The following is a 17276-nucleotide window of genomic DNA, read 5'->3' as shown; positions in this document are numbered from 1 at the left end:
ATGTTAAATGGCATACTGCATCAGTGGAATCCATTTGGCCCAGCTAAAAAATATATCTATATGAAGGAAGTACTTTAGCTACCTAATCTCCCTTCAAACCATCTCCTGCTCTTCGTACATTTTCAACAGCAAAGAAAGTAAGGAAAACAACAAGGCATGGTTTGTGGAGGAAAAAGAGTGATAATGTCTGTTACTAGAGAAACTGATAAAGTTGGAAAAATACATAAGCTTTCAAGCACACTAGGTCTTTTTTAACATTTGCATTATTTTATTTCCTGAAATAAACCTATATGGTAACAGAGTTTATTTCAAGACTGATAGCACAAAGATAGATAAAATTATGCTATGACATTTTGTCTGAAGTACCACCCTCTGTAGACAAAAATCTCAGACTTCACAGGGAAAGGAGTTTTGCAGGTCAACCTTTATCTGTAGAATATAGGTCTGGCCTTGCACTGGAAAAGAACAAAACCAACATAGCCCTCAAAGTTGTCAGTGGGCTTCCATTAAATAAGACAGCCTGAAATCTATCTATTTTCCTCTTGCAGAGGCAAATTTATAAGTCAAATGAGCACAAGCTACACCAGTTGAAGATCTCAGAGGATATATTCTGTCCTGGCTTGCATGATGATTACCTCTGAAAAAGTATTCCATTATTTCCCAATATTCCTCACACTTTCTCCAGACTGAACTGAAACCATAAAGGGTAGAGAAGCAGAAAGAAACAACAAGACCACCCTACCATATCCAGCTGTGGTAAGAATTTGGCCACTACCATTCCTAATAGAAATAAACACCATCCTTTTTCAGTGAGTCAAATTGCAGGAATGGATCTGGCAAAATATCTGTAGCAAATAACATGTCCAGAGACTTGTACAAGCCAAAAGAAAAGGCCCATTTCAATGGGTCTGCATGAATGAAAAATGCCCGCTGTTTTCTTCTGGCAGCTGGCTGCTGCTGTTGTCAGGCTCGTGAAAGTTCTTGGTGAGACAGCTGCTACCCCTGTAGGTCTAGTAACTGTTCTTCAATACACTGGGCTGGGATTTTCTTGGGCAGCAACAGCAGGTTTTGATCTTGCAGCCTAGTTTGACAGGGTCAAAGAGGTTTCTGCTGGGACGGCAATGGTGTAGGATAGATCAGCATTGCGTATTCATACTGTAATGAAAAGATACAATGGTGATTAAACTGTGTAAAAAATATTATCTTAAAATATATTACTGCCACTGTTCATTTTGACAACAGTCTCTTCTTGACTTTCATTGAAAAGTTTAATTATTCAGCTGTATACTAGGAAAAGGTGTTATATGACATGGTGAACCTCCCTAGAAGTCACATTCATATGGGACTCTTCAATTGACAACATGGAGTTTGCTTCTTGTGTCAGAAACTCTGCCAACCAAATATCATAGAATCATAGAACCATAAAATTATTTGAGTTGGAAGAGATCTTAAAGATCACCTAGTTTCAACTCCACTGCCACAAGCAGGAACATCTTCTACTACACAAGGTTTCTCAATATTCCTGGCCTTGAACACTGGCAGAGATGGGGCATCCACAGATTCCTGAAGCAATCTGTTACAGTACCTCACTTCCCCCACAGTAAAGGATTTTTGTCCTAATATCTACTCTTAAACTACACTCTTTCTGTTTAAAGCCGCTCACCGTTGTGAAAGGTCCTTCTATTTTCCTGCTGGCCCGCTTCACATACTGGAAGGCGGCTCTAAAGTGTCCCTGGACCCTTCTGTTCACAGGCTGAACAACCCCAACCCTCTCAGCCTGTCTTTGTAGGAGAGAATATGTGCTCCAGCCTTCTGATTGTCTTCAAGGCCTCCTCTGGACTCACTCCAGCAGTTCCATGTCCTCCCTGTGCTGGGAGCCCAGAGCTGGATGCAGGTTCCAGGTGGGCTCTCCCCAGAGCAGAGCAGAGGGGCAGAATCCCCTCCCTGCCCTGCTGCCCACACTGCTCTGGATGCAGCCCAGGGCACGTTTGGCTCTCTGGGCTGGGAGTGCCCATGGCTGGCTCATGTCCAGCCTCTCACCAACCAGCACCCCCAAGTTGTCACAGGGCTGCTCTCCCTCTGCTCATCCCTAAGCCTGGAATATAAAAATGTGAAACAGGGATCATCTCCTTTTACAAATGAAACTGATGAGACAGTAAGTGTCCTGGTCGAGTTGTCAGAGAAAGCTTGAGGTCAAGTAGGAGCTCCAGCCATCTAAATCTTTATCCAGCCAACTAAATCTAAATAGTTCTTAAGTCCTTAAAACATGGATACATTTCTATCAAAGTGTTTGCTTTCTTAAGGTCTGCGATGTAGAAGAGTGAACTGTTTGGGGTTTTTTTTTGTTTTTTTCTGAGTACCTAAAGACATTATGTACATGAGTCTGTCAAGAGATGTTATTTTACATTGTGGCCTGTTTTCAGTAATGTCTACTGTCAACTACAGCAGCAACTGAGTATCATTACCTATTACATCTACAGAAGAAAGTTTTATTTTTCTAATCTGTGTGCTATTTTAATTCATGTGCTATTGCAAACACATAAGAAAATAGACTCCGACTTTTTTTTATAAATATGCATGTATGACAAGTAATAGGTTACTTGGAAATAGAGGAATAACTACTTGCAGAAGCATGTTTGTATTCTGTCATCCACAATATCTCATCTTTTGAGAAACAAACAAAATTATCATAATTGTTCATTCCTTTCATACCTTACCCTTTTCCATTACCATCACTGTCACTATTCACCTAATGTTAACGCTCTCTTCTGGTTTTGGCTCATTGCAAGCCTCCTCTGGCTGAAAAACAAAATCTACTCTTCAGAATGTTTCAAATACTTCTGCCTGAAATGTCATTTTCTGCTGCTCAACATCATGCAAATTATATTGGAGATCTTCTCATATAGTGGATAATGCAGGCTTGTCACATTGCAAGAGTCTCAGTGAGAGGGAAGGTTTGCCTTAAGAACAAGGAGAAAATATTTATCTTGATAGAAGCTGACAAAAGGACGGTTTGTTTGAGAAAAGCTTTGTTGGAAAGATTTCTTAATGAAGCTAGTTTTGTGCAAATGAAGGCAGAATAAAAATAAAGTATAACAGTTTGGAATAAAAATAAAATAATAATAAAGTAAAAAAGATATCCTTTTCACCATCCTTGATTAATATTATCACAGCTTTCATTTGGGCAATTCATGAATCATGGTCTAAGTGAATATCCTTGCATGTTATTCATCATGTTTTCCTTCTGAATAAAACCAGTTTAAAATATCCTGGGACTTCTTCAACAGCATGACACGTTCTCTTAAGAATGTGACATTAGAGTCAGCCAGAGTGCATCTTTTTGTTTATTTTGCTTTTACTGGTAATCAGGAGTTCCATTCTTGCATGTTTGCTATTTTAAGAGGTCTGGCGGGCCCTGCTGAGCTGCCTTTGAAGCAAGGGGGAATGCTACAAGAACCTTGCATTCCTTGAGGAATATACCATGGTATCTCTACAGAACAGAGGCTGCCAGTAACGGAAGCTGGAGCTGATACTGATACAAAAACTGCAACCATATGTCCCAGAGAACATGTCCAGGTTACAGAGAAAAGGGGTTGGGGCTTTTCAGGCCCTTTAATTTCATACCACCTTAATCATTGGTGGGGACAGAATTTCATCAGAAAGAACCAAGTGCCAGAAATTCACCTTCTTGCCTGACTCTCTCCAGAGAGAAGGCGTTGGGATCAGCTGGTGGCCCCAGCCTCCCCTCTGCCCCCAGGCCTCCCTCCCCTTCAAGCCCAGCAGAGTGTGTGCCCCCAGCACTGAGTCACGCTGGGTGAGCACTGCTGAGCTCACCCAAGCACACTGGTCCAGAGAAACAGCAGGCAGCCCGACACAGGTGATCTAGCTACTAAGGGGGTCGTTTTGTCCCAGTTCATTGTAGTTTGTTTTGGGGTTTTTTCAGACTTGGTGTCCAGAAAGGACTTTAAGCCATGAGAGCTCTTTCAATGTATTGCCTTTGTCTGGAAACCACGTGAGCAGCACTGCTTTTGGAAGCCTCTTTTTCTGTTCCCAATGGTGAATAACTTTTTGTGGGCACCTCTCTCTTTTATAAACTTTTTGCCATTAATACTGCACCACCTATCACAAATTTAGTAAATTGTTATTCCAATTTATATTTTCTCCTCATTGTTCCTCCAATATTGGAATGGGTGGGGCAAAAGGGTGGGGCTTGTTTGAAATTTACTTCCCTGCTAGTTGTTAAAACCGGCACACCATAGCAAGTGCTGCAAGGAAATTAAAGGCAAATCCAGCACCTCACTTTACACAAATACCATCTGCTAAGACTGGGACATCTTCAAAACAGCATTATTGTCAACCTCTCTGAACATACCATGGCTATCAATAACAACTTGCAATTTAACTGATCTGGTGTGGATGTTAAGATGGCAACATGGAACTGCCTTAAGAATGTCATTCTGGCTTGCCTTATTAAAAAGTTTAAATATCAAGTTTGATCCTGGTGACATTTTTTCCTTCTTATCCCCTTACATGTCGCAAGTTGGTTTAATGAATTGGATGAAGGTTGATGTCACTATGATACGTTGTTAATATCACCTTGTTGAAATACACAGACCACAGAAAGGCTTGGCAGGCAAGAAATAATTCTATTTTCTTGAGTTACAGGCATTTCCTAAAAGATCACCAAGTAATCAGTCAGAAGCAAGTGAGCTGCTCTAACATGAGGGACTACTAGGGGATAGACACAATGCAAAAAGATCAAAAGACAGAAACTAAACTTCCAAGAGAACTGCAAGTTTAACCACAAAATTTCAAATAACACTTTAATGCATAAATTCTTTCTTCCAAATGAGTCTCATTTCAAGTTATTACACAGTCTATTGAGGGGAAAGTGTTGACCTGCTGTTCTCAGCTCATTTTCCTAACAGTCAAAGAAGTTGAGAAATGTTTGCACTGAGTCATCAAGATTCTGACCACCCCTGTTTCTGAGGCTTTGCTCTGCATTTTAAGGACTACATCATACTGAACCATGATACACAAGAGGTGAGAAATCACAGCAGGGAAGATATTATCTGCTACAATACTTCAATATAACATTAAGAACAGTGACTTGACTTCTGTGCTTTACATTTCCCTGACAAGACACATTTAGTGAAAGGAGATCTGCTGCTTTTATGGTACAAATTATTCCTGGTGTACAGATTGTTAGAGCTGGTCAATCTCTCTTGATAGCATCAGCTTTGAGTGGACACCACAGTTAGGTCTGTACCTAAGTGTGATATGGAAGTCACTTCCATTAGCCAATGTGTGGGAAATCAAGTCTGTGATTTAAAAGAAATTAATATTTTTGCTTCATTCCCTAACTCAGCTGGCAGATGATCACCTGGTTTGACAGATAAAGGCGCTGAGGTGCAGCTTGATTATTAGCACCTCTTCCAGCAGGGGCACATTGTTAGGTGAGCTTGGCTGAAGTACAAAGCCATGCTTTCCAGCTGTAGGTAAAGCCTTTTGCCTCATTGTCCTGCTTTTGGCCAGGAGACAGAGTTTACTCTATACCACCTCAGGTCATTGCAGTGGCAGAGAGAAGGGATTCTTTGGACTTCTGTGTGGGTTTTGGTCAAACAAACTTGGCGGGTTGAGGGAAGACATCTGCCAGTTTCATTGTCTTGGGATCTCCAGTGAGCATTTTTGCCTGTGAAATCACCCTCTCTTTTGTATACTTTTAAAATTTATTTTATTTCAGTTACTTTTTGCTTTCTTATCTCATTGCTGTTTCCAGTAAATTGTTCTTACCTCAACCTGTGATCTTCACCTTTTTACTTACAATTCTCATCTCCATTCTGCTGGAGCAGGAAATGGGAGGAGAAGCAAGTGATAAGTGTGTGAATCCTTCTTGAAGATGCCATAGTTCAGAAGGGAAGTTCTGCCCATCTGTTGAGGTTTCCATGCTGGAGCTACGATTTCCAGGGGTAAGGAGAGAGGACACAACAGGAGGATGAAAACAGAATGAGTCTAAACAAATACAAAATTATTTTTGTAAAGGATTCTCCTCTTTCAAAATATTGCAACTGTTCAGCAATTAAATCACAGAATCATAGAATATGTTGACTTGGAAGGGGCCATCAATGATCATCAACTCCAGCCCTGCAGAGCACCATCCCCAAGAATCACATTGTGTGCCCAGGAGTATTGTTCAAATGCTTCTTGAACTCTGTCAGACAAACAGAACAGACAAACAGAACTTGAAGTCTGTCAGGTACCCCTGTCATGGTCTGACACTGGCGCAATGCCAGTGCCCCCATGAAAATATATGCTCCCTGGTGTCTGCTGTGAGATGTGACCAGCAATAAGCAAAACAGGCCTCCACTTAGAAATAAAGAAAACTTTATTAACTAAACTACAACTCTAAGTAACAAGAAACACACATGGAAATGAAAACTTTCCAGAAACATTTCCTCCTCCCGCCACCAAATTTCCAATACCTCCATCCCCTAAATCACCAACTCTTGGTTCATCACCACCCTTTAGATAATCAATTCTCAGTTCATCAAGGAGTGAGGAGTCCCTCTTGTGCCATAAGCTTCCCCTGGAAACACAGTTGAGACTCTTAGGTTTCCATGTCACTCGTGGCACTGCTCGGAGAACATCTGCCATTGTGACATCTTCCTTCCATGTCCAGTGCTCTCATCACTGCACATGGACCAGAGCTGCTTCTAGGGTTGTCCTTTTAAGGATGCTTTGTCCTGATCCAAAGGGCACAGTCTCTCCTTTGGGATACCTGTCCCCACTAAATTTCACCCCATGGGGCCGAGGAGCACCAACACTGAACCCTCTTGGCTCTGAGGCTTTGCCTCCCCTTGGATGCAGTCTCTGTGTCACAGGAAACATGGTTCTGTCCATGGCTATAACAAGAAGAGTCCAGCTAAGGCCACTCCATCCTCTCTTCCCACCTAAGATTCTTCTCTACTCTCCCGACGTCTTTCACTTGCCCAGACCTTCACACTTGCACATTTCCTTCTTCCATTTCATCTCTATCTCTCTTCTAGGAAAGGCTAATGTTCTGCAAAGTTTACATTGTCCAAAAAAAAGGGTTAAAAGCTCGGGCTCTGCCCGCCCAAACCTCCCACAGGCGGCCGGACACCTTCTCGCTGCACCCCCCCCTTCGCCGGCCGGGCTGTGCTGCCAGCACATTATATCAAATTTCAAGGCGGCACAGGCTCTCTCTCTCTCTGTCTCCTGGCGGGGAGGGCTGCCCTCTTCCACTCTTCCACCCTTCCACCCTCGGGCCAGGCCCACCTCACCCGGGGCCAGGCCCACCTCACCCGGCCGCATGGCTGCCCCTCCCCCGCCCAGCCAGCAGCTGGGCAGGGGGGTCTGACCTGTTTCCCTCGCCCAAACCCAAGTGATCTTCCCCCGGTGTTGTGTTGTGTAAGTTGGACCGTTCCGTTCCCCCCTGTTCTGTAATGGTTCTGCTCTGTTTCTCCCTCCCCTTCCTGCTGTTGTCAGTTACCTCAACTCCTCCCCTGTTTCCCTGGAAATCAATGTATCTTTTTCTAAACCCCTCCCCAGTGCCCTGCCAGTTGCTCTCTGCCACCACCTTTTTCTCTGGAAACTTTTGTCTAGGGCACAGAGTGATTGGTTCAGGGGCCGGGGCCCCTCCTTAAAGTTGTTTTCATTGGTCTTTACTTTATGTCACTCCTCTGTATCCCACGCCTCTCTGGATTCCCATTCGCCCAAGGACGGGCTCCTCCTTTGTACCCCTCTCTCTTTGTAAGTGCATGCCGTCCCCCCCCCATCCGCCTCGCATGCTTCCGTTGCAGGCTTACCTGCGGTCTGCATTAAACCTGGACTTGCCCCGACTGGGGAGCACTCTATTTATTTCCTGCTAGCTGAAGTCTTAACGCGGCCACGTCTTTCTGCAAGGAAGCATCGCTGCTATAACGCAGGGTGCTTTCCTTAGGCGCTGTCCCAAACACCGAGAGTTGGACAGTGCCCCCCAGGCTGCAAGCGGTGCTGGCCAGCTTGGCGGGACGTCTCGAGAAGGTCGACCCTTCTCCTCTCTCGGCGTGCCACTTCACCCCGGGAGTGCTCTGCTTTTTAACCCGTGTTCTCAGAGGCGTATCCAATGTCCCCAGTAGCCACACCAGGTGCCAATATTAAAATTTGAACACCTGTTGATGACCACAGCATATCCCAGAAAACTTACTTCCTCTGAAACCACAACAGCCCCCCGGACCAACTTCCCTGGCGGGCCCATTACAGTACCCAACCACTCCCTGGGCGAAAAACCTTTAAACCTTTTTCTAATATCCAGCCTACACTTGCCCTGTTGCCTCAGGTCCTGTCACTGGTCACCACAGAGAAGAAATCAGTGCCTGCTCCTCCTCTTCCCTTCACGAGGAAGTTGTAACTACAACGAGGTCTCCTCTCAGTCTCCTTTTCTCCAGCCTGAATAGCCAAGTGACCTCAACTATTCCTCATACTGCTTCTCCTTAAGTCCCTACTCCATCTTGGTTGCCCTCCTTTGGATGCTCTCTAATAGCTTAATGTCTTTGTCATAAAACTGCCCCCAGCACTCCAGGTGAGGCTGCCCCAGTGCAGAGCAGAGTGGGACAATTCCCTCCCTTGCCTGGCTGTGATGCTGAGCCTGATGCACCCCAGGACAGAGTTGGCCGTCCTGGCTGCCAGGGCACTGCTCACTCATGTTCAAACTTGCCCTTGACCAGGACCCCAGGTCTCTTTCCATGGCACTGCTCTCCATTTTATCATTCCCAGATGGTCCATACACCCAGGGTTGTCCCATCTGAGATGCAGAATCCAGCACTTTCCCTTGTTGAACTTCATACAGGTGGCGATTGCTGTTCTGGGTTGACTATATGATGCTTTTATCCCCAGTCATCTCATTCTGTTAATGCTGAATAATAAGTTTTGCACCTTTAAGATGTGTTCCAGAGAGTGAAGGGGGGAGAGAAGAAGCAGCAGTTTGTTTTCAGACACTGCCCTCACTCATCTACATTCCTGCTCCTGACTGTTGCCTGCGGAGGGACAGACAGTGGGACAGAGCTCTCCTTTGTTTTAGTTAGTTTTAACTAGCTGAGGCAAAGAAGTTCCCTGGACTGTGAGGCTTTTTCCCTCTTTCTTGGACCTGTTTAAGCCTGCTCTGGCCTGAACACCCAGGGGAGCACCGGCAGCTGCACCTGTGGCCCACCGGCCGGGCCTGGGCCGTGGCATTTCCAGCACCTGAAGGACTGATCAGAGACTGAGTGAGCTCAGCTGCAACCTGGGGAGGGACTTTCTGAGTTTGTCATCTCTTTTGGAGCGGCAAGGGGTTTTATTGCTTAATATTGTTTAGGTTTTATTGTTTAATAAACAGGTTTTTCCAATGTTCTCCGAGGAGGTATTTCCTCCCAGACTGGTTGGGGGGAGGGGCCGACTGAATCTCTTTTCCTACAGGAACCCCACTGGGGATCCGCTCCCAAATAGACTCTGAACCAGGACAATTGCCCAGTCCCATAATTTGTCAAGGTTTCTCTGTAGGGCCTAGTTCTGTATCATCTGCAAACTTGCTTAGTAACCCCTCCAGTCCTGTGCCCAAGTAATTTATGAAGATGTTGAAAAGCACAGGGCTAAGGATGAAGCCCTGTGGAACCCCACCAGTGACAGGTCACACCAGTCTGATGTCACCCCATTCACTGCAGCCCTTTGTGCCTGACCATGAGCCAGCTGCTCACCCACCACATGATGTGCTTATCCAGCTGTGGGCTAGACATTTTCTGCAGGAGGATCCTGTGACAGAGAATACCAAAAGCTTTCCTAAAATTCAAAAAGATCACATCGAATTCCTGGTTTCCCTTGGTCAGCTGAGTGGATCATTCTTCCTAAAGGGAAATCATTTTGCTAAGAGGAACTTTCTACTCATGAAGCCATGCTGGTTGTGGCCAATGACTGTGTTGTCTTTCAGGTGTTTTTCACTATCTACCAGAATAATCTCTGTAATTTTACCAGGCCCTGAAGTGATGGTACTGAACTACTGGCAGGCCTGTAGTTTCTGGGCTCCTCTTTACTGCCCTTCTTGAAAATTGTGACAACATTCATCAGCTTCCAGTCAGCTAAGATTTTCCAGATTGCCAAGATCTTTCAAAAATCAACGAGAGAGGTTTTGTGGTGACGTCAACCAGCTCTTTGAGGATTTTGGGATGGATCCCCTCAGGCACTCTAGATTGGTAGGGATCCAGCCGGAGCAGCAGATCCTGCACAATGTCAGGGTCAGCTGAGTTGATCATTCTCACAGTAACGGTCTCCCAGCTGAGACCCTCTTGGATATTGAGGACAGACACGAAAACCACATTAAACACCTCTGCTTTGTCTATGTCCCTGTTTGTGAGATGACCATCCTCCTCCTGTAAGAGGACAATGTTCTTTTCATACTGCCTTTTGTTATTAATATATTTGAAAAAACTCTTTTTATTGTCCCCCACAGTTCTGGCTACCTTCAACACCAGCTGAGTCTTGGCCACACAAATTTTTGCCCTACAATGATGAGCAGCATCTCTGTATTCTTCCCATGTCACCTGACCTTGCTTCCACTGGGCATGCACCTTTCTTTTTGCCTTATCCAAGACAGCAGATCACTTTTCATTATGAAGAAAATAATTTAGAGCTCTGAATCTTAGTCTCAGGAACATCAGCTTCTCCTGTTGGTGTTTTACACAAACTTCCTCATTATGCAATGAAGACCAAAAGATTTTTTTTTTCATTCAAGGCAGCATCTAATTCTGTTTACAGTTTTTGATACTGTCTTTAACACATCCAAGAAAACTGTTCTATTTACTGACAGTAAGAGAGACTTTTATCCAAGCAACATTTCTGTAATTAATACAAAAGGTGCGCCCAAACTTTTAGTCCAGTATCATTAAAAAGCAGCTTGCAAATGTGATAGCTGCCATTTAAAGATGCTTAACTGGATATTGGTATTATTTTTCTCTGTGCTGTTCTTATGTTTGTCTCCTTTGGGCTCAGTGTGTGTATGTAAGCGTTTGTCTTTCCAAAAGAAAGAATTCAAAAATATAAACAACAGGGCCTAAGGATATTTATGTTTAGAATAAATGGGTTCGTGGCACAGTTTATTCTTATGTAACTCAGCAGCTGGCAGGAGTTCAGCAACAAGATTATTTTCCAGTTTTCTTGAAATCACTTGATTTTTCAGGCAATTGGACCTAAATCAAATAACCACACCATATGATTTTGCCATAAAGATCTATCAATGTTTAATAATATGCGGCAAGGTGTATCTGGCCTTAGAGGTCAGTGTCTGGCTAGCTGAGGAAGGCCGACACCCAGCTGCAATCCTGCCAGCACCCCTCGGCATCTAATGGCCTCGGGCTGTGCTGGCTGCGGACGGGTCTCGCTTTTGCCAAGACGAGTAAAAGAGCTAGACACTCTCTGGGGGTAAAGTTGGGTTTATTGGAGGTCCCAAGAAGCCAACCAGGGAGTAACCAACCAGGGAGTGACCCAGAGAGGGGGGAGAAGCAAGGTTTTAAAGAGGGGAGGCATCTCAGAGAGGGGTTTACAGAAGACCAATAGGGAAGGGAAAGGGAGTGGACTTAACATAATGGACATTAGGGAAAAACCACTAGATACAAAGTAAGGGAGGGGCCCCAGGACCACAGCCAATCATCACCCCGGGTGAGTAGAAGCTTCTGGAAAATAGGGAGGAGTGGGGGTGATTGACTGGGCCCAGGGAGGAAAAGCCAGGATACATACATGGGAATAAGGGGAGGAGGAATTACATAACATCGGGGAATGACAGAACCAATGGCGGGAGTAACTATGGCAACAACATGAGTGGCAGGGCTATGGCGGGAAAACCGGGGAGGGCAGAACCATTTACATAAAAATAGGGGGAAAAATACAGCAAATGGGGGAACAATAAAATGAACTTAACAAACACACCGCAACAATAATAAAACACATAAAGATTACATTGTTTTACCCAGGATCTCATTAATCTGATTGGGAGCTTTGTATTTAAATATCTTTGAACCTCTGAATCTAGAACATCAGCCTCAGTCATAATATGTTGTTACAAGTGTTGAGTCACAGCGAGATGGCTGCATTTCGGTAAATCATGTTCTCCAGGGCATGTTAAAATCAATTACAGTTCCTCTGACGAACTTCAGGTTCCATTCAATACCTCTAAAGCAAACAAAAGCTATGTGAAGCATGTGACTGGTTAGGCATCATTTTTACACTATAGGGAAAACAAACTGCCACCTTCAAGGACTGTATAGGAGAAAGATCTAACTACAGCAATTTTCTGGCAAGAGCGTAGCACCATCAGCCCACCTCCTAAGCATCTCACCAAACTATAGGACATACATAGCCATCAGTCCTTTGGATGAGGTAAATATGGTGATATAGGGACTTTCCTTATTCTGTCCAGGAGATTGGACAACCATTTCTTAAAATGAGAAAGTATTGACCTCTCTCAGAAGGAGCACAGTGTCTGTTTGAGCTCCATTATGTGGGGACCCAAGTTCTTGTTTCCCACCTGGAAAAGAAGCTGATGGTGCATGATTACCATTTGAATACAGATGCCTGAAAAGGGGAGGTTAAGCAAAAATACAGTGAACAGCCAGGACTGCTCCTCTGACAGCTTCAGTGACTCTGTTCTTGTTCTGCCAACTTTTCTGGAGGCTGGCAGGAAGGACTGGACCTCGTTCCCCAGCAGTGCCATCAGGGTTTGGTAGCTGGCCTGCTGGTGGCATGCTTTCCTCATGATCCAGGAGAGGTCCCACCTGGCTGTGCAGGAATGACATGCCTTAAATCCAGGTATAACAAGTCCAGCAAGGATCTCTGAAGCTTTTTAATGGAAACAGAGACATAGTTGATAAATAGAGGTCCTGGAATTCTAACAAAGCTGTAGTGTTGCAGTTCAACAAATTATGTTACCTGAACTGTTGAACTGGAACTGTCTGCACTTCTGGTGGCACAAAAGGCGGTTAAAATAAGCTAAATGATATCAAGTGTGCAGAGGGCATGCTTACCCCTTCACTAAGCATGGCCTAGTGCTTCTTGCACCATTGTCATTTACAGTTGCATCACTGTAGACTTTAGCACTTAGGAACACAGCTGTCTTCAGAAGGATTGTCTGTGAGATTTTAGGAAGAGCTCCTGACTCTTCTTCTGGGTGCACAGTACTTTCCCAGGTGCAGGATAGCAGCGGATAACTTGGGAGAAGCAGGGATGCTTCTGGAATCTGTGCCACCATCAGTTTGAAATATATGTGTAAGAGAGCATCTGGGCTTAGAAGCAACCAGAAAGACGAAAACAAGCCAGCAAACCACACATGGAAAAGCTCTTGCACAGAATGAAAGGGATGAAAACCACTGGATTGAAGACCAAAATAAATATTACAGATTTCAGTGGTTGTAGTTCATTAATATAATACAACAGCAAACCTGCCATGAAATGAAGTCGTATTTTGGCAGTGAACCAGCCTCTCACACACTGTATCATATGCTGTGAGTACAGAAATAAGTACTCTGAGTCAAAGGGCTAATTGCAGGCAAAACCTGACAAGAGAAAGGACAGGGTAGCAGTGAGCAGTAGATTTCAGGCTGCAAGAAGACAAGTTATGATATCCTCTTCTTCACCCTTTTTCAACAGAAAGGAACTGGAATGCCTTGAAGAGAAAAGAAAGGCAGCTGGTCTAAAAATGATGGGAAAGAGCTGTCTCCCCATACTGCACTTCATCAGCCTGTGGAATTAGCTGCTGAAACATCTATCTCAGGCTGACCAGAAAGACAGAATAAATATAATTAAAAATCTGAAATATTTCTACATCTAAATAAAAAAAATTAAAGAAAAACCCACATATAAATACATGAGAGAGGACAAAAATTATTTATGAAAATAATAAAAGCACTTCTGCCTTGGCATATAAACTGACATTCTAAGTAGGATACAAAAATTTCTTTTTATGTTTGGTCATTGAGAAACTATGAGGTTTCCCGCACCTTTAGCTGAACCAACATCTCTAGTCACAGTCAGACATTAAATTTTGAGCTAAAAATAATATTAATACCAGCAATTCCATCTGATCTTCATCTGTTTCACTGAATTTATCCTCCAGCATAAAAATTCTAAAAAAAGTAAAAATACTACTCACAATTTCCTTGGGATGAAATATTGCTTCCTAAGAGAACAAACAAGCATAGTCAGCTCAAGTCAGCATTGGGGCAGTAGGTGCTTTTTTAATTTATAGTCACATTAAATTTGCTAGAAGAAGGGAAGAGAATGGTACTTTATAGTTTCCTTAAAAGACATACGTAGTCCTAAAATAAAGATCTTAGGCTCAGTGTCTGTATGAAAAGTTGAAGTCATTTAACTCAGTAAGTTTGAGCTTGCTATATCTGTACCAGTTCTTATTGTGCTTGAAAAGGCCTTCAATCAGCTGAACTGTCTAAATAAACAAGAAAAATTAATATGATTACAAACCTAACACTAAATTACTTTTGGTTACCTATTGATATTAACAACTGCAGAGTGGTATCTTCTCAGCTGAGATGTTGTTGAACTGGGTCAGCCAACTTATAAGTTCTTCACCTTTTGAACTTTGAAGTAGCACGTCAGTTTATGACTGAATGTTTATTTCAATCATAAAGTGAGAAGCACATGGCTCAGCCAAAATACAATTTCTGGGCTTCAGGTTTCTGAACTGCTAATTCTTTCAATTAAATGCTAATTTTTCAGATATCTCCGTCTAACAGGGAAATAACATTTTCCTGTGATACATTGATAAACACCTATAGCATAAGATGGAGATGAATGTTTTCTTCCTTAGGATGAGAAAATTGTGGAAAAGTTGCATGCCTTAATCTGCTAGCTATTCTCTTTCAAGGCAGCCTCAGCACACAGCCTCCTTGTTGCAAGGGCACACAGGAGGCTCATGTCCAGCTCACTGTTCACCTGCACCTGCTTGTGCTAAGTCTGCTTGGTAAGCATGAGTGTATTATTCTAAACTGTTAGTGCTAAACATTCTTACCCATAGTCCCATTCAGGCAACTAAAATGGCAATCATCTGTGTCACTAAAAAAAAAGAGAAATTGAGGACAGTAGGAAAAATGAAAAGGTGATACACTGAAATAGCTGGCAAATTCAGTCAGTAATTCTACAACATGGAGTTGGAGTTGGAGTTTGGACAGACCGATGACAGTTTAGACATCTGCTATGCACGTTCTTATCCTTGGACAAATTGTAGAGATTTCCTTCTTATTCTGGAAAGCAGAGTGGATATGTGGGAGGATGTATTTCATTTCAGCCCAATTGCAAGAGAACTACCACAAGATGTGAAAGCACCACAGGAAATACAGTACAATCTCCTGCTAGCCTGGAATGTCATGTTGCAGAACAGCTAAATTGGTCAGAGGAATTGTGTCCTGTTTCTATTCAGAAAGGAAGTCTAGACAAATAGATTGAGGCAGAGTTTTTGTTCTTCCTGACTTGTTTTTCTTGGGATACTTTGAACACAACTAGGTGAGGTGGAACTGCTGGCCCAGTCCAACTGGAAGCATCTCAAAAGCTGCCCTGAGATTTTCTGGTACCCTTTATAAAGGTCTGAAATATTTCCTCTTCCTTCTTCTTCTCCAGCACACCTGAAGATGCTTCAGCAGTTGTATATTCAGCTCACTCCCTGCTGTTGGCAGGACTGCTATCCCTGTCCCTTTTCCTGCAGTATCCCTGAGCTGTGGAAAGGGAGACAAAATAATATTTAACATTTAGAAACAAATTTGAATGAGCATAAATGACTGCATACTACATTTGGGCCACCTTCTATGTGGCAGTAAACTTCCATATGGGAAAAACAACAGGTTTGTACTATCCATTGGGTCACTGCTGTGGATGAAAAAGCAAAGCCTGCTCTTCTTCCCAGTCCAGATTCCAGTGGTTCACTGCTTAAAAGATAACAAGATACCTGTCACAACATAGTCTTAATTCCCTTCATGCTAGTCATACCCATGAACACATCTAATTTATCTAATTTTTCTTTTATCTTATGTAGATTTCATGTGTGATTTTTGATTGCACTGCAAAATCTTTATAGTCTAGACATTACATTAGATTTTACCAGTTTTCCTTACAGCATTCCAGATGTGCTTCACCAGGGCTGAGTAAAGGATCAGTATCATCTCCCTCAACCTGCTGGCAATGCTCTCCCTAACGCACCCCAGGATCCCACTAGCCTTCTTGGCCCCCAGGACACACTGCTGGCTCATGGACAGCTTGTTGTCCACCATGAACATGAAGGACCCCCAGGTGCTTCTGCACAGAGCTGCCTCCCAGCAGGTCACCCCCAGCCTGTGCTGGTTGTTCCTTCCCAGGTGCAGGACCCTACGCTTGCCTCTGTTGAATTTCAGATGTTCCTTCTCTCTCTGCCCAGCTCTCCAGCCTGTCCAGCTCTCACTGAATGGCAGCCCAGCCCTCTGGGGTGTTGGTCACTCCTCCTGGCTCTGTGCTGTCAGGGAACTCGCTGAGGGTACGCTCTGTCCCTGCCTCCAGGTCACTGATGAATAAGTTGAACAAGACTGGACCCAGAACTGACCCCTGAGGAGCCCCACCAGCTACAGGCCTCCAGCCACCTCCTGTGGCACTGGTCACAAGCTCTCTGAGCCCAGTCATTCAGCCAGGTCCCAATCCACCCCGCTGTTCTCTCAGCTAGCCAACACTTCCTGAGCTACCATGAGCATGTTGGGGAAACAGTGTCAAAAGCCTTGCTGAAGTCAAGATGTCCCCACAATTCACTTCTCCCCGTCCATGCAAACCATATGTGTGGCTTTGACAAAGCTTTCATTCAGAGACTTCTTCCTGAGTTGAAACCAAATTAGAAAAAAACTCAGGAGAAGGATTTGGAATTGTTTGATAGCTGGTTTTGTATTGCACATTTCTATTCCTGTCCAGCTCTGTTGTGCTCCAAAGAATTTCTCATGCCTTGATCTGTGCAGATATTCAGGTCACAAGCTATGTCCTCCTTTTGCCATTCACTGTTGTGAAATACTTCTCTTTCCTGGAGAAAATGATATTCGATGGTGCCACAGTGCCTATTTTAGTGGAATTAATGTATCAATTTGTTGTTGTTGTTATTGTTATGACTAATGATTTATAATTCTTACAATTATAATTAATAACAATAACTAATTGCTACTAACAGCTGCTTACCAAGTTGCTTCACTTTGGATTTGCATGGAAGGGAGATCTTAACCCACACCTTGTCCCCA

At 43.6% G+C, this 17276-nt stretch overlaps 1 long non-coding RNA gene across 1 annotated transcript; it reads right to left on the bottom strand.

Annotated features, from left to right (window-relative positions):
• Nucleotides 1-245: 245 nt before the first annotated feature.
• LOC135460020 (uncharacterized) lies at nucleotides 246-5950 on the bottom strand. Its single transcript, XR_010443138.1, has 2 exons — nucleotides 5825-5950; nucleotides 246-1155 (listed from the first exon to the last, which is right to left on the bottom strand). It is a non-coding gene; the product is annotated as an uncharacterized LOC135460020 (long non-coding RNA).
• Nucleotides 5951-17276: the final 11326 nt, after the last annotated feature.

This window comes from Zonotrichia leucophrys, chromosome Z (genome assembly GCF_028769735.1).
Source record: "Zonotrichia leucophrys gambelii isolate GWCS_2022_RI chromosome Z, RI_Zleu_2.0, whole genome shotgun sequence".
Classification (NCBI taxonomy): Eukaryota; Metazoa; Chordata; class Aves; order Passeriformes; family Passerellidae; genus Zonotrichia; species Zonotrichia leucophrys.
Note: the sequence above shows the minus strand (reverse complement) of the source record. Positions and strands in the feature narration are given on the sequence as shown.